The sequence below is a fragment of the Pseudorca crassidens genome, chromosome 4, assembly GCF_039906515.1.
Source record: "Pseudorca crassidens isolate mPseCra1 chromosome 4, mPseCra1.hap1, whole genome shotgun sequence".
Lineage (NCBI taxonomy): Eukaryota > Metazoa > Chordata > Mammalia > Artiodactyla > Delphinidae > Pseudorca > Pseudorca crassidens.
Window position 1 is genome coordinate 154209205 of NC_090299.1, and position 27686 is coordinate 154236890.

The following is a 27686-nucleotide window of genomic DNA, read 5'->3' on the forward strand; positions in this document are numbered from 1 at the left end:
ACTACCCCTTGGGATTTTGTTTTGCAGTGATATTATATTATATTAGCTTTTCTAAAGTTAAAAATTTTATTTTAACAGTTATTATTTTAGAATTTAATAATACTTATTCTAATGTAAAGAAAAAATTATTTATACTTTTCCTTTACTTAAAGACAGATTTTTTTGCTTAAAAAGAGGGAACTGGAAAATTTCCTCAACCCACAGCTGCACCATGTACATCTGCCATGGTAGCCTGACAGCTTCCCAGTACTGATGAGATCAGTGGTGATGTTAATTAATGTGATTATTTGATACTGTATAATATAAAATGTAAAGTTTGTCAACATTTGGAAGACCTGCAAAACAAGGAGAACCAGTATTTTCCAGTGACCACGATGTTCCAAATTCATGCAGGAATAAAGGTTCCATTCACAGAACAATGGATTTTAATGGTTTCAGATCCCATGTGGCAAGTAACCTTTATGAAATGATCACTTCTCAAATTTTGAATTTTTTATGCCAAAAGAATATCTACAGTTGTCTTAAAACATATTAAACCCCTCCTCTCTTTTCAACTATGCATCACTGTAAGGCTGGTTTTTTTCATACTTCCACTAGAGCAACCTGAATGTGTTAAATATAGAAAACATATTCCTTTTCACTTCAAACGATTGCATATTGACTGTGGGTTCTTCTACCAAATGCATAGTTACTGCTCACACATATTAAACTTTAAGTTTCAATCTCACTAACCGTGTGGACACACCACCGCTTTACCTTCACATCACACTGCTCTCCATCCGGCAGTGCACACTTCTATCCAATGCCGGACAAGACCATAGCTTTCTCCTTTAAAGCTGATGTTCTGCTCTGGACTCCATCACAGATGCTTTCTTTAAGACCTTTCTTTCTAATTATTCTACCTATGTAAAATCTTTAATCTTTCTGTCTACCTGAATTCCTGAATTTACCCATCCATCCAACCATTCGTTTATTCATTTGTTCATACATCCTGCAAATTATTTATTAAGCACCTATTACTACATTCTAAGGGATGAGGTTTCAGGAATTAAAAACAAAAACAAACAAATACAAAGAAGCCAACATTAAACCCTAAAGGAGGGTCTCATGTAGGGGTTGGTGGGTGAACAGGATAAAAACACACAAATTCAGTGAAGTGTGAACTACCAGGACATGTTGTGATGGGGACACAGAAAATCTGCATCAAATGCTGACACGGTACATTGGTAAGTGCTTCCTCAAATGAATGACTCTTAAACTGAGCCTTGTTGAATGAGTAAGAAATAACAAGGCATAACAAACAAGAAAAGCTATTCCAAGGAGCAGAAAAGTAGGCGCAAAAGAGAAAGACAAAACAAGGAAGAGTTTGGTGACAAACTGCAGCTGTGACAACATGGCTGTGACACAGTATTCTAGTAGGAGGGTGACTGAGACATGGGAGCAGAGTTAGAGGTGAAGTGCGGCCGTCAGATCACCCAGTGGGAGCTGTGAGCGCTGCGCCGTTTCTACACCGCTTTACACGCGTGTGACACGCAGCGCGCAGCAGCACTTCTTGGTACCCAAGCAGTGACCAACGCTCATTTGTCAAAGACAGCTAATGCAGACAGCCACAGCCGAACGCCACTTTACTGTGTGTAAAACAGACTGACGGCACACAGCTCCCAACACCCACTGTGCACTGAAACAGAGCCAGGATTAAGACAGGAATAACTAAACAGATTTTACTCCAGTTGGATTTAGACAGATGATCAAGGCTGGTGAGCAAAAATGTTCTAACCATCCCCAGCTAAGACGTTTCTTCACCAGCGAGGAAGGAGACTAACAGGGAAGAAAACGTGTGAAAAAACAGCCCTTCCCAGGGCTTCCCCGGGCCTCCTCGCTATTTAAGCGGCCTGCTGCCCAAGGCACCCGACTCACCTGCCTTTCTTAAGCCCCACATGCGACGTCTACCACTTTCCTTTTTCTCTTGACTTTGAAAGTCTATATTCAGGAAACCATGGTCTTGATTGAAGGCAGAAGGCAACATAATCAAAGTGACGTCTGCTCTTGGACAAACAAGCTTGTGCTGCTTTTCTGGGTAAAACAGTTCCCCGTGGCCTCCAGAGATACACTCCACGGGACCGTTATCAATCCAACTGAACTGGCCACAGGGCAGGGCTGATGGGAGAGAAAGCTTTGTGCGGTGTGGCCTCACGATACCTGCGGTACACAACCTTCTTGCTCCTGGCCAAGCCAGCAGGTGAGCTGCAGGTGACAATGCAGTCTAAGTCAGGATCAAGCCTTCGAGCGTCAGAGGGCACGGGGAAAGAGAAGCATCGGAAGAGAGCAGCTTCACTTAGGACGGCCTGCTGTGCAACAGGCTCTGCCAACATCGCGGCCCTCTCACACACCACCGGGAGCCTTTTTCAGCACAAGATGGCGCAACAAGAGCTTCAGAATATTACTCTAAACCGTCCCCACAGAAAAGATCCACAACAGAGGCTGTGGCACACTGTTACTTGGAGTAGAGACGAACAAAGAAGAGTGTTAGTCATTAGTGACTGCAAAGATTTTAAGACAATGAAAAGTGAAATTTTACCCAGAGTTTGCACTGGGAGGATTGCCTGTCGCTAAGCACATTTGGAAACGTACAGCGTTGATCGAGCGTAAGAATCTCTTGCCTCGAATCTTGACCTATCAGGTCTCGACTATGTGACTGTGTTTATCCAAGTATCTTCCACGTTACATTTGTAATCCTCTAGATTCTGAGTTAACCCATATTGATTCAGTTTTATATTCACCAATACACAACTTAAAAGTTCATATTATACCAGTGAAACGTTGAAATTCTTTGTCCTATGTTGAATTAAGTTAATCATACGAGCCATGTATCCTTTAACTACTTGTAATAGAGGATAGCTGAAGCTGCAGAATGAATGAGAAGAAGCAGCTAGCAATTTCAGTGCGTTCATATAAAATTAGACTAGTAACATAACCAAACTCCTCTAATAAAAATATGCATTATTAAAGTCCTAGGGTTTGTCAGCCTCATGGATGGAAACTCCTGATGCAGTGTGAGGACTCAAACAATTTCCCTAAGTCTAGAGATGCATCTAAAACTCTGAAGGGTTGGAATTGACTGTGAAGGTCTAACGAAAAGTAATGCAGATGCCACACATCCTTTCCCCACAACTCTAAACAAACAACAAAATGGTTCCCAGTCACCTAACAAAGAAAGGTTCAGTGGACATCCTGGTCTAGGTGTCACCTAACCCCTTTTAACCTTAACTCTGTTTATCGGTATTTCCCAGCACTCACTGCTCTGAGATGCCCACTTCACATCACACATTCCGACCGAACGCTCGTGATCCCTGGAGCACTTTTATTACGTGTCTGTGAACAGAATGGGAGCTAAACTGAAATGGCATCTCCTCCCATTGGGGAGAACAGTCAATTCAGCAAGTGATTACAGCGGAAGATAAGACGGTGAAAGACAAGTACCATATGACATCGCTTATAGTGGAATCTAGAAAAGTGATGGAAATGAGCTTGTCTACAAAACAGAAACAGACGCACAGACACAGAGAGCAAACTTATGGCTGCCAAAGGGGAAAGGGGTGAGGGATAAACTAAGAGTTTGGGATTCACAGATACACACTACTGTATAGAAAACAGACAATCAACAAGGACCACTGTATAGCACGGGGGACTCTACTCAATATCTTTTAATAACCTGTAATGGAAAAGAATCTCAAAAAGAGCATACATATATATACATGCATATATATATATGACTGAATCACTCTGCTGGACACCTGAAACTAACACGACACTGTAAATCAACTATACTTCAATAAAACAATTATAGCCAAGGATAAATAGCAGCATAGGGGATGAACAGGGAGGTGCAGGGAAACATAACAATGCCCTCGATTCAGACCCGGAAGAGCGGGGAAAGTTTCTAGGAAGTAGAGCCTAGCTTGAGATATAACGTCTGAGTAGGTACCGGCCCCTCGAAGACCCAGCAAGGGGCCAGGGAATCTGGAAGAGGAGGGGAGGTGGCCGTGTTCCCCACAAAGGGATGCTGCAGAGTGTGCGGTGAGAAGTGGCACTGCCGGTTCTCCACCCATAGGTTCGTCCCCCCCACACACACACTCACACTCTCACACAGCCCCTCACACACGCTGTCACACACACTCACACCCCGCCCTTCCCACTCTTTAAATCCCACAGGTCCTGCAAAGTCCGGCACCCTCATCCTGCTGTCGAATCTCTGCTCAGCGCCAGGCCTTCCCTAGAAAGCCTCCTTCAGCGTTTCCCTCCTGTGGGACGCTGGCTTTTCAAGTTCTGGAGAAGTTTCTAAAACTGCAGCACAGATATTAAGCTCCTGGTAACGTGCTGACATGTGAAATTCCAAGGCTGTTTCTGGGTGGTTATCTCCACGCACAGACTTTAAGCCCCTTCAGGCAGGAATGTCATAAACTTTGCATCTTCCTCAGTAACACGCAAAATCCATAATACACTTCATCCTGAGAGGTACAGAAAAGTGACTAACCTCTGAAAAGTGTGTCACAGAACATAACGTAAGCTGAAGCTTTCAAAGACTACAAATTGAAAACAAATTCTTTTAATTCTTGTTACTACTGCCAGGCACAGCGGTGCTGACGGCGTTTATTAGCTATAGAGGAGAGCACACTGACTGCGGGGGACGAAGAAATTCAGATGAAGGTGACTGACTGGACCAGCTGGTTTGGCTTCATCTCAGTTCCTCGAGAACGTATCATTATAACGGCAAAAGCAAGATAAAAGTCAAGTAACAAATTTAAGGCCCAAGCCATAGTATGATGTTCAATATCCTAAATGAGTTTAAATCCATTAATTGGGAAAAATTTCATCACAAAGTACTGAAAGCACGTGTGGATGTGATAAGGGAACAGTTACAATCATCTTTTAAAATGTTCCGTGAAGGGAGGGCTGACAGGGAGCAAAGAAGCCAGCCATGGTCTCAATTTTCAAAACAAAGAAGGTGGATTCCAACTTTAGCCTTGAGAGCTAGACACTGATTCCAGGCACGCCTCCCACGAGATTCTTAACATTATCATCTGTAAGCGCCCAAAATGTGAAGTGTTGTTACCTACCAGCTAGGGAGAGGTCAAAGGAACCCATCATTACAAAGGAACCCAGGGCTATTTCGTTTTGTTTTCACAGGGTTACTTCATAGCTCTTCTGCAGAAAGTGGAGATGCAGTGCAGCAAGGAACCTGGCTGAGTCTGTCACAGAATGCACGCGCCCCGCCCACAGGAAGGAATGTAAACGCTGAGGAAGGAGAGTCGCTCGACTATCACGCTGCCGGAATGGCCGTATAAAGACCACTCATTCGTGGGCTCCTGCAAAGCAAGGGAAGGCGTCTAGGACCAAACGTCCTGCCCGTTCTCCACTCGGCATGGTTATTGGATGAAGATATTAACTGCATCCTGATCACATCTGCTCGTGCCTCTAAATGGGGAAGAATAGCTAATCTGTATCATGGAACCAACATCCAAAAATATCCTGACCTCCTGGAACAACAGGCTAATGAAAGGTGAAGGTGACATTTAATTGCAATAAGTATTTTTTAAAGTCCCAAATCTAGTAGCCAAATGTACAAATCGAGGAAAAGAAGTATACTTGCAGAGAAGTATGCAGAAAGATGCCTCATTAAACAGTGCAGTATGGATGCCAAAAATATAGAAGGGGAGAGGACAGATTTGACTTTAGAATGATTTACCATGTGGTACCCAGAGGAGACAGCCAGACAAGTCCAATGATGTTAGTCCGTTCCTGTTTGCTCAGCTCTCAGGACCACACTTTCAGAAAAACAGGAATTCATCCAAAGGAGAAATTCCTTGATGATAATGGGATTCTCGACCTATGCCAATTAAGGACAAGTTGAAGGACATGAATATTACCATAGAGATCACAGACATATTATATCTCTGTTATGTAGAAAAGCTTTCTGTATAAGTATTCTAAGAGGTAAAAATTGGGATAGGAATATTATAGAGGCAAATAGTACAGTTCACTATAAGGAAAGAGTTCTTAGGCTCAGAGCAGGTCAAACAAAGGAATGCCTCCCGCGTTCAAGATGAATCTTGATCAACAGCTCGCCAAAATTGATCTTAACATTCTCCTTGAATTTGGAAATAAGATCATCTGCTAAAAGTGAAAAAATAAAGATAATTTGGACTGGAAAACCTGGAGAACTCCGGAACATGTCTTATGGGGAATTTGATAGAAATTATCCAGGAAAGAATAGAATAACTTCCGAGCAATGTTAACCATCCCTGAAGCTGAAGGTGGAGTGAATCAGGTGCTGGTAGGCCTAGTGGCAAGAGATTAAGGGATGGAGCAGAGCTGACATGGCTGTCCAACGTCAGTGCGCTGAGCAAAGAGGAAAACCGGAGAAAATCGGGACTGGCCAAGGTGCAAAGTCACAGGACAGGAGGGTGTGTGCGGTGCTGAGTGAGGGGCTTACTGGAAGGACAGGAGGTGGGGTCAGAAAGAGAATACGGAAGGCTCAGCTTTTTCAGCTGGGCAGCCCTGAGTGATGGGAAGGCCCGGAGGGCGGGGGGCGAACACCAGTGGATTCCCAAAGTGAAGCAGCGCAGGCGGAGGTCCTGGGGACCCAGCGCGCAGATGCTGAATGAAGTTCTCAGCAATGACAGCTGACCAAAGTGTGGGAAGCAAATCCTCTGTTAGCGTAGGTTCCCAAGGGAAGTGGAACATTCAGGAAGTCAACAAGCACTGGTCACAGGGAGAGGGTAACACCCGTGAAGCGTGTAAACTTAGAAAGACCCGGGGTAGCTGGGCGATGCTGAAAGGATTAACAGTTAGGAGCAGCTCTGAACAGCCTGCAGGCCCCATGGGAGAAAAGCACAGGCATGTGTGTAGGACCAAGACCACAATAGTCCACGTAGGCTCCTTGCAAAACAGATACTAATCCTGACATGGTATCGTCGAACAGAATACCTACAGCACCAAGGCATCAAAAAACTAAAATCAATAACTAGGAAGACACCCACTATGTGCCAGGTACTGCGAATCCAAGGATGAATACCCTGAGGGAGATCTGGGTTTGGTAGCAATACAGACATCTGAACAGGTGTTTGTTTTTCCACTGCAGTATGTTGATTTACAATGTTGTGTTAGCTTCAGGTGTACAGCAAAGTGATTCAGATGCACACACACACACACACACACACACACACACACACACACAAATCTTTTCAGATTCTTTTCCCTTATAGGTTATTACAAGATATTCCCTGTGCTATCTAGTAGGTCCTTGATGATGATTTGCTTTATATACAGCAGTGTGTATCTGTTAATCCCAAACTCCTAATTTATCCCTCCCCGCCCCTTTCCCCTTTGGTAACCAGAAGTTTGTTTTCTATGTCTGTGAGTCTGTTTCTGTTTTGTAAATAAGTTCATTTGTATCTTTTTTTCCCCAATTCCACATGCAAGTGATACTGTATGACATTTATCTTTCTCTGGCTTCCCTGTCTGAACAGGTATTTTTATTTTTAATTAATTAATTTTTTTGGCCGCACTGCGCGGCATTAGTATCTTGGTTCCCTCACCAGGGATCAAACCCGTGCCCCTTGCATTGGGAGCGTGGAGTCTTAACCACTGGACCACCAGGGAAGTCCCTAAAAAGGTATTTTTAATGTAAGGTAGCAGAGTGAAAGGGGACACATAGCTATGTCAGACCTGGAAAAAATTCAGGATTAAGAAGCTTTCCTGGGGGTGCCCAGACCCCTTTCCTGGGGTGTTCACTCCCAAAGCCACTGTCTTCTGTTGGCTTCTTGCTAATTCCTACTGTGGTGAGAAGGAAGAAGTGGTACCCGAGTGAATTAACTTAAGTTGCCTTTGATTTTCGGAAAGGGAGAGTTTATTTTAATAAAAAGATTATTAACAGCCAGAAAGGATTCCAGGCAAGCATCTACACGCAGTTGATAATCACATTTCTGTGGCTGGGCCTGGGGGAGGGGGGATCATGGCCCAAAGCCCCTCAGGGTTCATAAGGGCATCACTCTCCTACTGCTGCTGGGCGGGGACTGGCCTAAAGCTCAGTCCTGGCAAATAATTCTGTTCATACCCTGTAAGCCTGAAGGCTGCAGAAGAACAAGCCTGTGGGCCTAGCACTCAGGGGAGAGAGAAATAGATGAACTAGGTCAGACGCTTCCAAACTGTTTGAGAGAAACAAAAGAAGCCAATGTGAGTCAGGATAGCCAAAAAATCACTCCAATGCCAAACAAGTCAACTAATCTATGCGCGGCTGAATTGGTTCATCTAAAGACCTAAAACTTGCCAGAAGATTTTCTTGTATCAAGATGGAGAGCCCCAACCAAAACTGCTGCACAGGCACCTAACGAATGTTTACTGAAAACATCTAGATGGCCTAGGGACTAAAAACGAGTGAAATTATTGATATTTTAGAAAGAAAAGCAACTGTTTCTACAAATATGCAGAAAAGTAATAAACTGTAATGTTTAAGAAGAGTTGCTTGGGTAAATATTTATAATTAAGTGGTATAAAAATCAATGATACAGAAGTTATATATCCTAGCAAATAAAAGGAAAGTTAAGCAACTTCCTGGAAAATCTAACATTCCTAATGGAAATAACAATTTGAGTTATCACTTACTTCTTTAGTCTTTAGTCCAATATTAATTTAAAAAGTTTTTTAAAATAATGCTTTAACACAAGATCATTTTATAAACCATAGTTATATGAGATTTGAGGACCACACCTTGTGAAGCTACGTCTCCTTCTACATTCTCAAGAACGACAAAAAAAAGTATCTTGGACATGTTATTGTATACCCGGGTACCTAGTAACGGGGACTTAAAGGGGCTTTTTATATTCATACACTATGAAACACCACACCAAGCATAAGTACTTTCTATTTGTGTTGGGTCTCAAAGAGAGAAAAATAAAATTCTTATTTTCTCTGTCATACATTAGAAAAAAGATCCTACAGCACAAGGAAAAACAGAATACCCATCTATTCATTACAAATTTCTATTAAATAAACTCCAGCTACTTAAGTTTCCTCGCTGATACATTTAAAAACATACAAGTGGGTCTGTTTTATATGAGATGTTTAATTACTGTACCAATAATTATTCTAGAATGTTCCCTACTACTTTATGTCTACAGGCTTTATGTAAAGAGCCTACTGTTTTGACGTGAAAAGTACAGCTTATTTATTTTAACTCCGTGCTTCTTATTTTTCTGTTGGGTCATAGATCCCTTTAGATATCTGAGGACTCTGGATTATCACCCTAAAAATGCAGAGACTCAAACGTTTAAATACAATTTCAGGATCCCCGGGAGCAATCCACAGACCGAGCTGTGTAATAACTGAACAGAGAGCACAGACTGCACGGGCAAACTCCACCAAAAGCATAACACTGTTAACATGGCTTTTTGACAAATTAAGATTTGCTTCTAAATTTTAGACATCATATTTCTGTTAATTGCTGTTATTATTGATTTTTGTCACTCTTCATAATATAGTACCTGAAATGACAACTCCCAAAGAAAACAAAAAAACATAGCCGTCTTAGGAAAAGCAACAGATTAGCTCCACACTAGGAACCAAGGTATAAAAATCTACATCCATCACTGAAGGCTCTAACGCTTATCCACGTGTCATCAGAGGGTCAGCGATGTTCCTCCCAAGAGCAGTTCTAGTTAGGAGGTAAGCATTTGATGAAATCACTATCACAGGGCTGACCCTGATATGTTATAAGTCAAGCTCTAATTTAAAACTGTATATATGACCCGTTCTACTTAAAATTCCAGGGGGTTTCAGTGTGTTGGAAACCAAGACGCCCCGGTCACAATTAAGCGACACGTTCAACCTTCTGGCTTACTTCAGAAGATACACACTGTTCACCAAGTGCAAAATGAAGGCGCAACCCTGGGAACGAGGGAGTAAAGGAAAGACGCACGGAATGCATAACCTGAAATCACATGACCACTCGCAGCGGAGCGCCCACACAAGTGCCGCCGCGAGGCTGCTCGGCCCACCCAGGACAGGCTGAGGGCACCGGCCCGACGCCAACCGCTCCCCAGGGCGCCGCGGTCACAGTGGGCATCGGATCCCCAAGCAGTAATTAACACGCGCGCGCGCACACACACACACACACACACACACACACACAGACACGCGCACACGCACGCAGACACACGCACACTCCCCGGCGGAGCCCGGCAGCCCCCCTGGAAGTTCGCGGCGGCCCCGCTGAGCGATCCCGGGGTCGCAGCCGCCCGGCCCCCAGGAGCGCGAAACGCTCACGCGCAGCGTGGCCGGACGAGGCTGCGGTGACGCCGGCGCGGCCTCACTCCCCGCGGGCCCTCCGCCCTCGGCCGCCGCGGGGCCCCGGGGCGCGGTGCTGCCCCCGGCGTGGGAACCGGGCCCGGTCCCGGGAGCGCAGGAGGGCTTCCTGGGGGGCACGCGAGGGCCCGGACTGGGGGCCGCGGAGAGGGCCGCCCCCCGGGAGCCCGGGCCGGCGAGGGCGCGCGGCGACCACTTACTCGGGGGCGTCTCGACCTCGGGCTGCGTTTCCGGCTCGCCAGCAGCTCCGGGCGCGCCTCGCAGATCCGCGCCGCCCGCCCAGGAGGAGAGTGGGCGGCGGGCGGCAGAGGGGGGCCCGGCGGCGGCACCTGCCGGTCCCTGCACCGGTGTCCCCACAGCCGGCGGCCGCCGCGCCTCTTCCCGGCTGCCGCTCAACAGGCAGGGCGGGCGCGGCGCGCAGCAAACCCGGTTCCCGCGCGGCGCCCACGCTCAGGCAGCCCCGGCCCCGGGCTCCCGCTCTCTCTCTCCCTCTCTCCCTCCCTGTCTCCTCCCCCCGCTCTCAGCCCTAAGGATCCCTCGCAGCGCCTCTCCCTGCGGTCTTTTCGGAACCCCTCCCCTTCCCTGCACCAAAAGACTGAGAAAGAAAGCAGCGGTTGAAACGCACCATGGTGAGGTTACGCCGGGCTCCTGTCCGCTCGCGGCGCGCCCTCCCCGCAAGTGTCGGTCGCCTGGGGGGCGGGTGTGCTCCCGCGGCGGCTCCCTGCCTTCTGCGTGGACTCTAGCAGCCAAAGTGTAGGGAAACTACACCGAAATCTGCTCCTGGAAAGCCAGCTCGGGGCTGAGTGTCACCCACTGCGACCATACTAGGGCAGGGGGACTGAGTCCTCCAGCCGCCCAGTCGCCTTCCCAGCAGTTCCTGTGTGGAGACGGAGACCAGGGAACAGGGACAAAGGAAGAGAAAGGAGAAAGAGGGAGGGAACGCAAGGAAAATTTGGCCGACTTAAAAAACAATGTTTTCCACTATGCACTGGGCCGGAAAAACCTCAGTTCTCCGTAGTTAGAAACTCCAGCATTTCTGCTGGGAAATTGATGTCTCTGCATGGATGGTTTTCGTGCCCTGGTTCTCAGGTTAAAGCCAATCTGCTCCTTTGCAAATGCAGTTCTATGGCTGCCGAGCATTTACATCTTTCCAGTAAGGTCCTGATTCTGCTTGGTTCGGTACATTTAGTTCTGTTTGTTGGATGTGCGGTGTGTGTGTGTGTGTGTGTGTGTGTGTGTGTGTGTGTATTCCAGAACAGAAAAATAAGTTCTTATATAAGCGTTTTGAGTCACCTTTCCGACCTCAAAAAAGCTCATTATGCTGTTTCATTTTGAATTCATAATTAGTCATGATTATTATGCGATCTTTCTTCAAACCCAGGAACTCTGAGATACATTGTTCGTGGTTATCTCCAATTCGTATATTTCTCCCCAAACTTACCCACATAAATCTCTCCATTTTAGACTCATCTCGCAGCCTTGACAACTATGCTGTCCTCCAGACAAACATCAGTCAGAATAAACATACATTTAAATAAGAAAAAATACATTTAAATAAGAAAAAAGGGCGTTTAACTAAAATTTGCCTTAGTATCGGGCAACTGGTCCAGAGCTATAAGTGCATTTTTTGGCTCTGCCATCTCTGAAACCATCTGTTTCTCTACATCTGATGCATGATAATCTCTTAGGTCAAAAGGGCTTTTGTCTTCAGAGAATTTAAGTGCTAGGAGGAAACAAATAAGTAAGAAGTACCCAGTATCGCATAGTTGAAAGAGGATTTCATAGTATTTTAAGAAAGATAAAGCTAATGATTTGAAGCTCAGAGGAAGCACAGATACCGTCTGACTGGAGACTATTTCATATCAGGATGGCAGTAGAGTCAGGCCTTAAAGCACGGATCATATCTGGGAAAACATAAAATAGAGGAAGTTTTTGTCTTTTGTGTTTTTCAGGCAGCGGCGAACTTGTGAGCAAAGGCTTGGAGGTGGGAGGGTAGGACCCTGCTGTTCAAAAAGGGAGTGGTGATCACAAGGGTCGGAAAGGCCACTGTTTCTGCAAATAACAGACGCTGGAGAGGGTGTGGAGAGAAGGGGACACTCCTCCACTGTTGGTGGGAATATAAACTGGTGCAGCCACTGTGGAGAACAGTATGGAGGTTCCTTAAACTAAAAATATTGATAGAACTACCATACGATCCAGCAATTCCACTCCTGAGCATGTATCCGGAGTGAGCTGTAATTCGAAAAGATACATGCTCCCCTATGTTCGTAGCAGCACTATTTATAATAGCCAAGACATGGAAGCAACTTAAATGTCCATCAGCGGATGAATGGATAATGAAGATGTGGTGCATGTACACAATGGAATACTACTCAGCCATCAAAAGGAATTAAATAATGGCATTTGCAGCAACAGTGGATGGACCTAGAGATTATCATACTAAGTAAGTCAGAAAGAAAAAGACAGATACCATGTGATATCACTTATATGTGGAATCTAAAATATGACATAAATGAACTTATCTATGAAAGAGAAACAGACTCACAGACATAGACTTGTGGCTGCCAAGGGGGAAGAGAGTGGGGGAGGGATGAATTGGGAGTTTGGGATTAGCAGATGCAAACTATTATATATAGGATGGATAAGCAACAAGGTCCTACTGTACAGCACAGGGAATTATATTCAATATCCTGTGACAAACCATCATGGAAAAGAATATAAAAAAGAATGTATATGTATATATATAACTGAATCACTTTTCTATATAGCAGAAATTAACACAACATTGTAAACCAACTATACTTCAATAAAATAAATTTAAAAGGGAGTCATTTGCAAAGTACACCAAAAAAAGTGTAAGCAGATGAGGTAGAAAGGTAAGTTGAATCCAGACGGCCTCATCTGCCCGCCTTCTAGTTGTCCTGCATTGCAGCCTCATATAAAACCTGCTGTTTCCTTTTTTGTTTTCCTCTACTGTCATTACTCTTCTCAACATACTCTTCGTCCTGGATCATGACTTGCTTGACCCATTCATTCGTGCCTTTACTGGCCTCAAATTCTAAGGCACACAGACTCCTTGGTAATGACTACATTGAACCTCAGTGCTTTCTACCAGGACCTACCCAGGTTCACCAAGGGGAGCTCTCAGGTAGAGAGTCCTATGCAGACACTTCCTCAGAGACATAGTGAGTTCAGTTCCAGGCCACCAAAATAAAGCACATATCACAATAAAGCGAGTCACACAAATTTTTTGTTCCTAGTGCATATAAAAGTTACATTTACACTGTAGTCTATGAAGTATGCAGTAGCATTATGTCTAAAAAACAATGTATCTGCCTTGACTAAAAAAATACTTCGTTGGGCTTCCCTGGTGGCGCAGTGGTTGAGAGTCCGCCTGCCGATGCAGGGGACACGGGTTCGTGCCCCGGTCCGGGAGGATCCCACATGCCGCAGAGCGGCTGGGCCCGTGAGCCACGGCCGCTGAGCCTGTGCGTCCGGAGCCTGTGCTCCGCAACGGGAGAGGCCACAGCAGTGAGAGGCCCCCGTACCGCAAAAAAAAAAACCAAAAAACTTTGTTGCTAAAAAATCCTAACCATCAATGAGCCTTCAGCGAGTCTTAGTAGTAAGTCAAAGATCACTGATCACAGGTCACCATAACAAAATACAATAATGAAAACGTTTGAAATATTGTGAGAATTACCAAAATGTGACACAGAGGCATGAAGTGAGCAAAGGCTGTGGGAAAACGGCACAGATAGACTTGCCCGATGCAGGGTTGTCACAAACCTTCAATTTCTAACAAAAATGCAATAAAGGGAAGTACTAAAAAGGTCTGCCTGTGGCCCTCCCCCGTTCTCTATAGGGTGTGTGGGGAAAGCAACCAGCCTGGGGTACAGGAACCACCAAAGCGTGATTGTGAGAGACATTCTCTAATCTGGATGACCGATACGCCCTGAAAAATTACTAAGAGTTCCTTGATGTTGGGAAGTAACCGTTCCAGCCTAAGTGCTTAGCGACGAGCATGGATCACAGGAGGGATTCGGTAAGATCATTGACTGGATAAATGAACACCTGAATATTTCATCACCTTTGAGATCTGTTCTGTCTTACAGATGACGTGTAGGTTAAAACCTACCTGCCTCCACTTTACTGAGAATAGGAAAGTTGTCATGGCAACTTCATCAAAATGTTAACAAGGACAAGTATTCAGTTTATAGCGACTTGACTTTCCATAACTTTGTCTCTCAGGCAGAAAAGCTCAAGTTTTTCTTCTCAAGAGGCTTCGTTTTTCCTGTATGCACAATTGGCAACAGCACACAGGCATTCAACTGTGTATTCTGTTCACATTTGCAGATGACAATGGCAATCAGAGGTGCGATCTGACTCCTTGCTACTCAGAGTGTGGCCTGTGTGTCTGCAGCAGCAGCGTGACCTGTGATCTTGTCAGAAGTACAGGCCTCAGGCCTCACCCCACACCTACCGAATCAGAACCTTATTTAACAAAGTCCTGGTTAACTCGTATGCGTGTTACAGTTTGGGAACCACTGGTCTGCAGTCGGCTCATTAAGTGTGCTCCACCTGGAAGTGGGTTTTATGAATCTGTTTAAACCTGGGGATTTTTACAGCAAGGCTCGCTCTTTCTTTCTGGGATGTTATTACCATATCAGTTCAAATCAACTAATGGGACTAATGGATTCATCCTTTTGGCTTCTTGGTCTAGTTCATAAACAAAAGCCACAAACCAAGGGAATTTAGAAAAGGGAGAGGGTGGGAGGGAAGGAATGTGAGGAAATTGTACGCTAGTGTACAGGTACTTTTTAAAAATATGTCAGAGGTAGAACTTCTCTTTACTTTTTAGCAAACAGACCATTACCCGTACTGTTTATCCCATCAAGGTAACTTGTCAAACTTCATGATCTTTGTTTTTCTCTTTATTATTCTCTTTTCCTCCTTAAGGTCGTTTACTTTCAATTTGTTTGCAACGCACCTAGTTAGATGTCTTTTGCCCTGGTAACCTGTGATCAATCATTGGGACCACATTAGCATCCCACATCTCTTTTGGAATGTGAGGTTTTAATTAAGAAAAGCAGAACGCAGGAGGTCGGAGTCCCTAAGTTTCTGGTCCTGACATACATGTTGACGAAGCAACGTGGGCTTTAAGAGATTCCAGTGGGGATGGAAATAGAGTTCATTATATTTTCTCAAAACAGGTGGTGTTTGTCAGCGTTCAGTAGGGTGGTTGGCAGAATAATGCCCTCACGCCCTGCACCCCGGCCCCAAGATGCTGTGTCCCGATCCCTGAAACCTGTGAATAGCTTATGTTTCGTGGCACATGGCGAGGGGCAGTTAAGCTTGCACACAGAATTAGGTTTGTAACCGGTGGACCTTGAGGTGGGAAGATGACCCCAGATTACCCGTGTGGGCCCAATCACAGGGTCCTTATAAATGAAAGATGGAGGCAAGAAAGTCCGGGTCCGAGGCAGAGAGAGTCACAGAGATGCAGTGTAAGGAAGACTTGCCCAGCGATTGCTGGCTTGCAGGTGGAGAGGGGCGAGTAGCCAGGGATGTGCGCAGCCTCTGGACAAGAGTGAGGCTAGAAAGCCCTTCTTCCTGAGCCTCCAGAGGAGAGGCAGCCACGTGAGCGCTCTGCTTCTGGTCCAGCGAGACCCATTTCAGACCTCTGACTCCCAGAATTGTGAAGCAATACGCGTGCGTTGTTTTAAGTAACTAGATTTGGGCAATTTGTTACAGCAGTGATAGGAAATTAATACCGATTTTGGTCCTGGGAAGTGGGGTGTTGCTCTAAAAACTACCTTAAAATGTGAGAGTAGCTTTGGAGGGGGCAGGCCGGAAGAATCTCGTGGAGAATAATTTTTTAGAAAGCCTAGGTTGCTTTGAGTGTACTGTTAGTAAACATACGGCTGTTCACTCTTCTCTCAATGAGTCAGAAGCACGGCAGAGAAAACCTCCATCATCTTAGAGCATCCCTAACAGGTCACAAATGGTCAGCTGGAAGAAGCAGGGGTGGTGAAAGCACTGCCAGTGAAGGCACAGCTATTGGAAAACGGGGGAAAGGAGATCCTTATACAGTGGCAGAAACTCAGCAGAATTGTAGTCCGCAGGTATGCGGGAACAGGGAATATTTAAGTATTTACCAGAGGCCAGTTCTGAGCAATGTGTTGAAGACACAGGCTGGTTTCCTCTTGCTGCTTCTGGTAAAAGGTGAGAGGAGAGAGATAGCTTGAAGGAAGAGAAGGAAGCAAAAAGGAACCAGGACTTGGTGAGTTGGGAAATCGTCAGCTTATCTGGATGCTAAAGCATGGCATGCCACCCTTTTCTGGGTAAACATAACGTACTTGTGCTTTGGCGATCCTGAGAGGTTTTAATTCTCATATTTGAAAAATCTGTTAAATATATTGACTCAACAGATCCCCATATTTTAATTTGATGTCCTAGAGTAATAATTATAGTGACTTTTTTGGCCCTGATATCACTACATAACCCTGGTATTCATAAATTGTTTGTGCTTCAAAAGGAGGCCAAGGGGCTTCCCTGGTGATGCAGTGGTTAAGAATCCGCCTGCCAATGCAGGGGACACGGGTTCGAGCCCTGGTCTGGGAAGATCCCACATGCCACGGAGCAACTAAGCCTGTGCGCCACAACTACTGAGCCTGTGCTCTCGAGCCCGCAAGCCACAACTACTGAGCCCGTGTCCACAACTACTGAGCCCATGAGCCACAACTACTGAAGCCCACGTGCCACAACTACTGAAGCCCGTGAGCCACAACTACTGAGCCCGTGCGCCTAAAGCCCTTGCTCCACAACAAAAGAAGCCACCGCAATGAGAAGCCCGCACACCACGACGAAGACCTAATGCAGTCAAAAAGAAATAAACAAAAATTTAAAAAAAGGAGGCCAAAATGGTATCCTATAGATCTCAATATATTTAATGCTGCTTTTAAAGTGCTCCCCCCTTAGGAATAACTTACAACTGCATTGACTAGAGGAAATTGAAAGGAAAGCATAAGGTAGAAACAGTGACATGAAAAGTTCCGAAGATGAATGGGTTAATGGATACTGCAAAATAAAGATCTGACAAACTAGTTCAAAGGTATTTATTGAGTGTAACTATGTTTACTCTATCCAGTAAAAGATATTTCACACGAGCAAAACTGACAAGTTTAAAAAAAACAGGTATGTTTTCTGTAAAGAGAGAAGAAAAGAAAGAAGTCCACAGCTAAGGTTAAGCACTCATTCTAACTTAGTTAAAAAATACACGTAGTTTTCAATGTTGCTTTTTCTTCCCCTGCATCTTGCTCTTGCAAGACTTCTAGGCTTTCCAGAATTGATCATATGAAGACAGATTCTGTTTTCTGAGTCCTTGGCTGTACTCTTTCTTAAATAGAAAAACTACACTAGTTGCCAACAAAGAAGTCATCTGAGTTACTTATAATAACTCCAAACTGGAAGCAGCTCAAATACCCAGCCACAAATGAGTGGCTGAGCAAATTATGGTACATGCATACGATGAAGTAGAACTCAGCAGAGGAAAAGAAGAAACTACTAACCCACATGGCAACACAGATGAATCTCAGAAACATTGTGCTGAGGGAAAAAAAACCAGGCACAAAAGAGTACATATGGCATGTTTCCATTTACATGACATTCTAGAAAGGGTAAGACCAATCTGGTAGTGACAGAGGGCAGACCCCTGGTTGCCTGGACCCAGGGTGGGGAATTGCTGGTAAAGGGACAGAAGGGACTTTCTTGGTGCTGGGAATGTTCCACATCATGATTGTGGTAGCGGCGATGAGGGTGTATGCGTTTATCGAAACTCATCGAATATTACACTTAAAATGGGTATGTTTTATCGTATGTACGTGTATCTCAATAAAGTTGGCTTTAAAATGAGAGCTGAAAACATCAACAACAAGCAAAGTTATTAAGAGAAGGATGAATGAATTTTTTTCTGGGGTTCTAAAATGTTGTCAGGAAAGAACCATAATAGTTGGCACTGCAAGATGTAATTATGTATCAGACACTATTCCAAGCACTGTATGTGTTTGGTCACTCCTTTCCTCTAATAATCCTTTGAGGTGAGCTTTACATTCAAGGAAATTGAGGTATAGGGAAATTAAGCAATCTCCCCCAAATCACGCAGCTAGCAAGTAGCAAAAGCAGGGCTCAAACTCAGGTGGCCTGGTTGGGAACCCTGGGTGGGAATGCCTCTGGTCATTCTGCAAAGAGCTTGCTAATTACGCAAAACAAAAAACCCCAGCTCAGGCTGATTAGATCAGATTCTTTGGGTACTGGCAGGTCCCAGGAACTTACATTTTAACAAGCATGTGTAGATCATTCTGATATTTGAGGATCACGTTGAGAAACCCCAAATATATCTTGGTAGTAAAGCTGTCTTAGTGAAAAATTGCCTGGGCGGGGACACATTCCCGACACCGTTATGCAGTGGGATTCTCAACATTGGCACTCCAAACTGTTTATATACTCCTTTAGTTTCCTTGTCTGACTTTAAGCTACATGTGAGCAGTGGAGAACATGAGTTTCAACAGCTTTATTTCCTAATGGCAAGGTTAACTAAATTGTAGTAACGGATTTCCATTTATTTATGCATTTATAGAATGAAAGAGAGGGAGAGACTGAGGCAGAGAGACAGGGAAGGAAGGAAGGGAGGAAGGAAGGGGGGAAGGAAGATTCCTGAAGCAGGTAGGCAAGGCATTGGAAGTATATTCGTAAAGCTGCTTATAAAAGAAAATATTAAGGAAATCACACTCAGGTAACCTTATCCCAATTCTTCAAACGTCATAAAGCTTGACAGGTCCCTGCTTCCCTTCATGGCAAAGCATATTAGAAAATAAGCATCAATTACGTGTATGCCTTTTACGAAGAGCTGAAAATCCCTTAGCACCTGCCATGTCTGGTCAGTGGACTTGGAAGTAACCCCAGAGCTCCTGCAGGTGAAGCTCCCAAGCACCTTCCTCGCCAGGATGCGAGTCTCCTATTTCAGGTGGTCCTGCATTAGCTGAATTGAAACAGAGTTAAAAACATCACAGCCTTAAAAGCATATCACTTTTAGAAGAATGCATTTAATCCAAATGAGGAGAGTTTTTATATGTGAATCCAAATATGGGAAAATCTATGAGCCCTTAAGTTTTAAGAGAAACATTTCAAAGCCACACGACCTACTGACCTACGGGAAAGAGCCAGCTGTGTAGAAAGACACGTTTGCAACTTTTCAGATACCGGTGAAAGGAACGAAAAGTATAGTCTAGTCAATAAAGTGCCCTCTCTCCTTTCAAATATTGTAACAGATAAACATGTTTCTGCTTCCAGTATAATACTGCATAATTTAAAGTTGCAAAATGGTATGAGGAAAGTAAGATGCAGCTCACTGAGCAGTCCCCTGGGAGGGAGGCCTGCTAATCTCCATTGTTCACTCGCCCTGATGATGCGCTGTGCTAGTGAGCCAGTGCGTCTGTGCCAGAAACATCTAACCCACGGGTGCCGCTGTCGCTTTTGTTTTTCTCTTTACTTCCAAAGACAAGATGTTTCCTTTGATCCCTGCTCATAAGTGTTCCAGGTTTGCTTCTCCTTCTGGCAAACACGAAGCACATAGACCTCAAAACTGCCAAGGAGACTAAGATGGTCTTAAGGGATCACCTTACCAGACGGGGCCCAAAGGCATATCCTGAGCCCTGGTTCAAAACAAGAAAATGACTCAAGTTTCCATGTAGAGAGACCTCTGTTTTGACATAAAGGAAACACAAATTATGCAGAGGCAGACTTGTTGAAATCTCACTTTCTGAAAATGACAGGTATGGGTGCTTCTCTTATATTTATAAAATACTGTGTTTGAACGGTCGACAATATGACCTAGGGGAAGTAGTGTCTTACCAAACTCTCCTTCCTTTCCAGAGGATCTACTTTGGTCTGATTATAAAAGTGATGCAAGTGATAAAAGGGGCTTCCCTTTCCAACACCTCAGGAGATGTACAGAGAAACCCTCCCCAGTACAGAACACCTGGCAGGGCTGGATAACATGTAAGCACGATGTTAGGGCTGAAGCAGGCCGGATGTCCAGGAAGGGGAACAAGCTGCAGCCAAGAATAGAGAGAAAAAAAAGGCTTCACTGGTAGGAAGCAGAGTAGCTGGAATTCCTCGGCTGTCACCACCTGCAGCTGGTGGACAGAGGACTGGGCTGGTGGAAGCAGGTACAAGGGGACAAGACAGAACCAGCAGGGACAGGAAATGATACCACAATAGAAATCCTGCAGGCGTGTTTTCTCTCTTCAGTGTTGGCTCAGAATGGGGAGAACACAGTCTCTCCCAAGTATTCCTGCACATGCACGGTTTTGGCTCAGAAACGCATAGACATTCAGTGGCTTGAAACTCGCAGGAAGAACCCTGAGTTTAAAGTGGTCCTGTGTTGGGAGCACTGCAGGAGCCTGGCAGAAGCAAACACAAATTCTCACCAGAAAAAAATAACATTCCCTCAGAATCACTCATTCATTCAAATATTTTTATTGAACACCAACCCCACAGCAGGCACTGTTCTAGAAACTGGGGACTTAACAGTGTGTAAAACAAAGACTTTTGTTGTCATGGTGCTTCCACTATGGCGGACAACTAAAAATATGAACAAACAAAAATATAGGACATCGGATGGTGGTATGGGGTGTGAGAAAAATACAGCAGAGAAGCATGATGGGCCGGGGGTGGGAAGGTGGGAGGGGAGGGAGTTAACCGGCTCTAACCAATAAGTCGTGGATGTTGTTTTAATATCTCAGTCTTATTATGACCCCTACGTCAGATTGTGTTTCTGCAGGAAAACAGACATCACTTGACCCTTGATGCATTTGAAACAGAGCTGTTGGAAGGCCTTGGCGAGGAGTGTAGGGACCGGAGGAAGATATCAGTGATGCCAGATGCCTGCTTCTTCTCTCTTCCGTCTAAGCCTCCGTGAAATCACAGGCCGGTCTCAGCCCTGTTGGTGAAGGATTCTGGGAACCGTAGTTTCCATGCTCCCTGTAATTTGGAACGCTGTAATTTGGAACGCTGCAGACTAGTACCCTCCTCAGATACTCATTAATTTCCAATAAATCGTTTGTGCTTTACTTTGAGCTGCTCAGTTACTTTTCCAAAACTTTTACATTTTCCTTGTGAGCCCTTCTCTACACCTATTTTATGGTTAGCGGCTCGACATACAGCAGTCACACCAATTTGTCAGAGACCCACTGTTAGCATATTATACGCTTTCTAACACCCCGTGTCTTAGCTTCCCCTTCACATGGGGCGAGGGTGGGCCTGCGTCATCTCTGCAGCTCTTCCTGTTACAATCTGTAACCATATAAGCATCGTGGGAAGGTTAGGGTGTGGGATAAAATTCAGAAAACAATCTTCTCTTTCCTTTCTCCCATATGTACTAGAAATATGCTTGCATAAACCAAAAGAAGGAGTCATCTATTAAGTAGAAATTAAAATTCTAAGCTCAAATACCTGTAACTTAACCTTGATTAAAGTTAGGTTAAGAAAAGAGGGTAAAACTTCAAAAACGACACCTTTAACAGAAGAATAACACAGTTATTGATGCTAGTTCTTTGAGAACAGGTAAAGAAAGCACTGGATAAACATTGCCTTTTGTTCAGGCTAGAAAATATTTCTATATCTGTGTGCATATAACAAGTTTAATTTATATTTATTCTGTATTTTATGTCAAAAAGCTATTTTACTTTAATTGTATTTTCTAAAACAGGCAAAGAGCATTCCTATTTTTTCTAATATTTTCAAGGGCTTCGAGCTGTACCACTTGACCTTGTCCCACAGGTCCTTTAAGCTATCCTCACTCTTTCGTGCTTTTTTCTTTTTGCCGCTCTAACTGGATGAGTTCCACTGTCCCACCTTCCAGCTCACTGGCCCTTCCTTCTGTTTTATCTAGTGTGCAGCGGCCATGGCTCACGGGCCCAGCCGCTTCGCGGCATGCGGGATCCTCCCGGAAGGGGGCACGACCCCGTGTCCCCTGCCTTGGCAGGCGGACTCTCAACCACTGCGCCACCAGGGAAGCCCCGGGGTGTCAGTTTTTTGAAATTTATTCTGCTTGGTGCTCTCCTAACTTCCTGTATCAGTGATTTGGTGTCTGTCATTAATTCTGGAATGTTCTTCACCATTATGACTTCATATATTTCTTCTGCTCTGTTCTCTCTTTCTTCTCCTTCTGGCGTTCCAATTATACATACGTTACACATTTGAAACCTCCCCACAGTTCTTAAAAGTTCTGTTCTTTTTGTTCATTCTTTCTTTGCCTTTACATTGTGAAGATCCCATTGACCTAATCTTCACATTCCCTGATTCTTTCCTGCGCTGAGTCATATTCTACTAATAAATCAGTCAAAAGCATTCTGCATTTCTGGTACACTCTTTTGGATTTCTATAATTTCCTTTTATTAAAATTTTTATTGGAGCACAGTTGATTTACAATGTTGTGTTAGATTCAGGTGTACAGCAAAATGAATCAGTTATACTTCCATATATATCCACTCTTTTTTAGATTCTTTACCCATATAGGTTATCGCAGAGTATTGAGCTCTACAGTAGGCCCTTATTAGTTATCTATTTCATATGTAGTCGTGTGCATATGTCCATCCCAATCTCCCAGTTTATCCCTCCCCACCATCTTTCCCCCTTGGTAACCATAAGTTTGTTTGCTTCATCTGTGACTCTCTTTCTGTTTTATAGATAAGTTCATTTGTACCCTGTTTGATTCTGTCTTAGAGTTCCCACTTCTCTGATTACCTTACCCGCCTGTTCTTACATGTTGTCCCCTCTTCATTAGACACCTAAACGTCCTAATTTTAGTTATTTTAAATTCCTGCTCTGATGACTCCAACATCTGTGTCATATCTGAGTCTGCTTCCGATACTTCATTTGTCTCTCCCGACTTTTTTCTTGACTTTGGCATGCCTTGTAATTGTTTGGAGAAAGCTGGACATGTTGTACTGAGTAATAGAAACAGAAGAAAACAGGCATTTAGTGTGAGGATTTATGTTATGAGAAACATTGGGGTTTTCTTGATGTTTGCTTTAGCTGTAGGTGCCAGAGGCTTCAGATTCCTTGAGCGTTCTTGTTTTTATCTCCTCTTGATTCTGGGCTGCATGTTGCAGCAAATTTCCACTGTCATCCACTCTCGCTGTACGAGAGCCCTGTTGGTGTGGTGGTGAAGTGGGGGAGAGGAGAAGTGTTCCATAATCTCAGGGTGAAATCTCAGCCCCGTAGCGGGATGGGACTTGCACAAGTGTATCTCCAGCAGCACAGCTTTTGTTTGCTCCCTTGGGTTATGCCGGAAGGTGGAAGTCAGAGGAATGCCCTTCCTCCAGATGAGATAAGGATCAGGTGAACCCTTTTCCCTGGAGAAGACACCGGACGTGTTTCACAGCCACGGCTGGGAGGACATTTTCCTTGGAACTTCACAGGATTCCTAGATGTGAAATCCACAAAAGCGTGGGGATCCTTTGAAGACCGTGGACTCACCCTGGTCCAGTTCAGCATTTTCTTCTTGAAAAGATGGGAGTGATAACTTTTAAGTTCTTTAGAACTGTCAGAGCTGAGACTGAAAGTTCTGCTTATGTTACGGTCAAGATAGTCAATATACAAAAGAAAAAAATACCGTTCTTCTTTGGTTTGTCCAGATATGCTACTTTTAATTTAAGAAGAAAATGTTTTGAAAATAGACATAGTTTGAAAAAATACATATCTCCATAATATACAAAAGTTGTCTTATTAGAAAAAAATGAACATTTCAAAAGTTATATAATTTCAGTTATTTTCAGTATCCTCTTGCACTCTCAAAAGTGCTTGGTTTGGACTATAAGTTATATGAGAAGACTCAAGCACCTGCAGTTACAAAGCCCTGGAAAAGTGTTTGACTTTAATGCCTTCATTTCATCTGCAGAGACTCACTATCTTTTATCATTACAAGATCCAAATATTTGATAAATATAAAATCATGTCCTTGGGTTGTCAGAAAATAACATAGTCTTGTCAATAAGTAAATTATGCTTGTCTATCTTGTGTGCAAAGTGCAAATATTCCCATCAAACTGTTGAGACTGTGGTTTAACATCTGCTTCTCTAGATGGAGCTAACCAATTTCTGTGATGAGGAATTTTCTTGGATTTGTATTAAATCACTTTTATTCCTAGGTGAGAATAGATGTTAACAATAATAATTTTCTTAGAAGTTATGGAAAAGGAAACGTCTGACTTCCTCTGTTTATGACAGAGATTTCCTACGCCCCACATTAGAAAGGCCTGCGCTTCAGAGCGCTTGTCTTTGTCAGAAGAAAATTTTTATCACTGTCAAGTTAGATACATCAAAAGAACGGCAAAGATGAAAAAGTGGACACTAAGGATTTTTCTCTTAAGTCTTGCTCTTGAAAAAGCCAAGATCGCTTCCCTTTGGGTATTTGAGATTATAGAACAGAGGGTGCAGTGGAAAAGGCCTAAAACATCTGCTTTGAGCATTCCATGCTGAGATTCAGAAACGGGGAATATCACAGGAGACACAGGGGAGGAGTGTGTCAAAGATAACTTTTTCAGATTGAGTCAGTGATAATTTTTATTTATTAAATAAAGTCGAGACCAGGTACACATTAACAAAATACAGTGGTGAGCAAAACAGTTCAATACTTTGCCGATTGCTCCATAGTTAGTGAGATGGGAAGCAACAGCCATACAATTAAAAACAGCCCAAGTGCTATGAAAAAAAAGTGCAGAGAAGTATGAGAAAAGGAGAACCTGATCTTTGCAGGTGCAGGTGGAAGGTGGAGTAGTGGTCAGAGGGGGTGAAGCTGGAGCTGAGATATGGAGGGTGTGTGGGAACAGAACAGAGTGTCGGGGAAGGAAGAGTGTTTCTGACAGAGGGAACGGTATACGCGAGCGCCCTGAGGACAGGAAGTGCAGCATGTCAGAGAACTGAAAGCAGTTGAATGTAGCTGTTGTGGAGGCTGAAAGGAATAAAGAACCGAGACTAGAACGGAGTAAAGAATAGAGACAAAAGACCGAATGGAGAAATGGTGGCCTAGGCAATGCACGAGAACAGCATCCTCTGACTTTGATCTGTGGTCCAGGGAGAAGTCAGAGACCACGTTCTGTTGTTCCCACACCTGTTTTGGACCCTGCCTGTACTCCGTTCTCTTATACATCTGTACTTCTCCCCAGAAGGCATCTCCACCTCCTAGATGTGTTGCGAGCAGCCCCAGTTGCAGTGCCTTGCAGACCCTTCCATGGAGGCTTCTTCCCACCCTCCAGAGATCAGACAGGCCAAGAGTAATGCTGACACCATCCTGGATCCCAGCTCCCTCGCCCGCTCTCACTTCCTTTCATGTGTGAGTTCTTCCCTTTTGAAGCCCAAAACCTGAATACAAGTTGAGCCTGCGTCTTGTCTGTTTTGCTCATATGAGTTTTTAGGACTTAGAAGCTTTATTGCAGCATTTTGTGTACCCCTGTCTGCACTACTTGACTACAAGTCCTTTGAGGTCTGAGCTCCCTTGACTGGTCTGAATTTGAGCGTGGAATTTATTCTTCGGAGTAGAGATGCTTTTCCTTGTCTGCCCCACACGGAGAATGACGTGCCCCGAGCCACACACTCGTGGTCTAGGAGGGATGAGGTTGAGACCAGCGAGGGCACGGTTCACAGAGCTTTATGCCACTCATGGTGCTGTCATTCCTCATCTCCCGCTCAAGGAAACACTGCCACATGAATTAAGGGACACTGCTGTAGGGAGAATCTTGACTCTTGGGTCCACTGTCACTTATTTTTCAAGAAAATCTTGCACATACTTGAGTGCTTTACTAAAAAGTAAAATTTTGAACACACTTCAAGACTGATCTTCACATGCATACTATTACCTATAGGATGGATAAACAGCAAGGTCCTACTGTAGACCACAAGGCAACTATTCAATATCCTGTGATAAACCACCATGGAAAAGAACATGACAAGGAAGGTGTATATATATGTATAACTGAATCACTTTGCTGTACAGAAGAAATGAACACAACATTGTCAATCAACTATACTTCAATCAAATAAATGTCTTTAAATTTTTTAAAAAAATAAAAAGCTGATCTTGACAAACCGTGACTTAGAAGTTCTCTGAATGAGACTGAGTAAATCTTCTCTTAACAAACCGAGGGACAATCTTGACATAAAATTCAGAGTCATATCATAGTCATACTATCCCATTTTCAATCTTCAAAACTACTGATCCAAAGATTGATATTAAGCCCTTTACAGGCTCTCAGGGCTCCAAGCGTCGTGAGAGTTGCACCCTGCACAGCTCCAGAGCCCCAGTCACACGTAGCCTTCAATTGTACGGTTTAACTCAGGGTTGCAGAGTCTCTGTGGCTTCTTCCTAGGGGAGGATGTGATGTGTCAATACCAGGTTACTGATCACTGCTTTACCAACAGTGCATTCCAGATGTTTCTAAGTCCATTCATTAGATTAGTTTTCTATGGTCTTTTGATGACAATATTATTTGAGAGGAAATCAAATTGTCAGCTATGGTCTACCCATATATATCTGTGAATGTATTAAAACTTCTAAATTTTAAATAGCTCTTTGTTTAAATGATTGCTGTGGAGTGACATTTTAATAGTTCTATTGTTATCTAGTAAAATCTTAACAGCATGTCATATAATTAATTTAGAAAACCTCAAATCATTGATTTCTGGTTCCAGGGGCAGAACTCTCATTCTCCCCGACCAGTACGCTTCAGTCACAGAGGTTACGCCTCTTAAGCTCTCTGGTGGTCAGCAAGGCCACACAATTATAGCATAAGTTATTTTAATTCTCATTTGAAATATGTGGTTATTCAGGAGAGATTGACAGTGCCATGGTCTAGCCCGTGAACTGGGAGCCTTTCTGGGCCAGCAGAATATTTTCTATGGTAGAAACTACAAGTTCATTCAAGGTGTGTAATCAGTGATTTGTGTAGTCTAAATATATTTTAATGACTATACAGTCACAATTATACCACATGTACAATACAAAATCAACAAATAGCAATTTTTTTTAACATAAAGAGGCTTTTATAATTAGCCATCAAAGACTTATTAACTTGATTCAAAGTGAGTTTTAAGTGTGGACTCTGCAAAGAGACATATTATGTGCCGGTACCAAACACGCTTCTGAAGCCAATATTTTCAGATGTGTTTTATTTTAAATAAATAAATTTATTTATTTGTTTATTTATTTATTTTACTTGGCTGCTTTGGGTCTTCATTGCTGCACGCAGGCTTTCTCCAGTTGCGGCG

General features: G+C 43.9%; 1 protein-coding gene and 1 long non-coding RNA gene across 4 annotated transcripts in view; one reads left to right on the forward strand and one right to left on the reverse strand.

Annotated features, from left to right (window-relative positions):
* The window catches only part of GUCY1A1 (guanylate cyclase 1 soluble subunit alpha 1), a 63184-nt gene extending 51905 nt beyond the window's left edge, over positions 1 to 11279 (reverse strand). Inside the window, exon 1 of one of the 3 annotated variants that reach the window (XM_067737109.1) lies at positions 10988 to 11279. The gene's annotated coding sequence lies outside the window, so the exon portion shown is untranslated. Of the gene's footprint in view, positions 1 to 10562; positions 10754 to 10987 lie in introns of those variants that run through there. The other 2 variants (XM_067737110.1, XM_067737108.1) reach the window with 2 other exon arrangements.
* On the forward strand, positions 10803 to 21491 carry LOC137224110 (uncharacterized). Its single transcript, XR_010943252.1, has 2 exons — positions 10803 to 10991; positions 21188 to 21491. It is a non-coding gene; the product is annotated as an uncharacterized lncRNA (long non-coding RNA).
* Positions 21492 to 27686: the final 6195 nt, after the last annotated feature.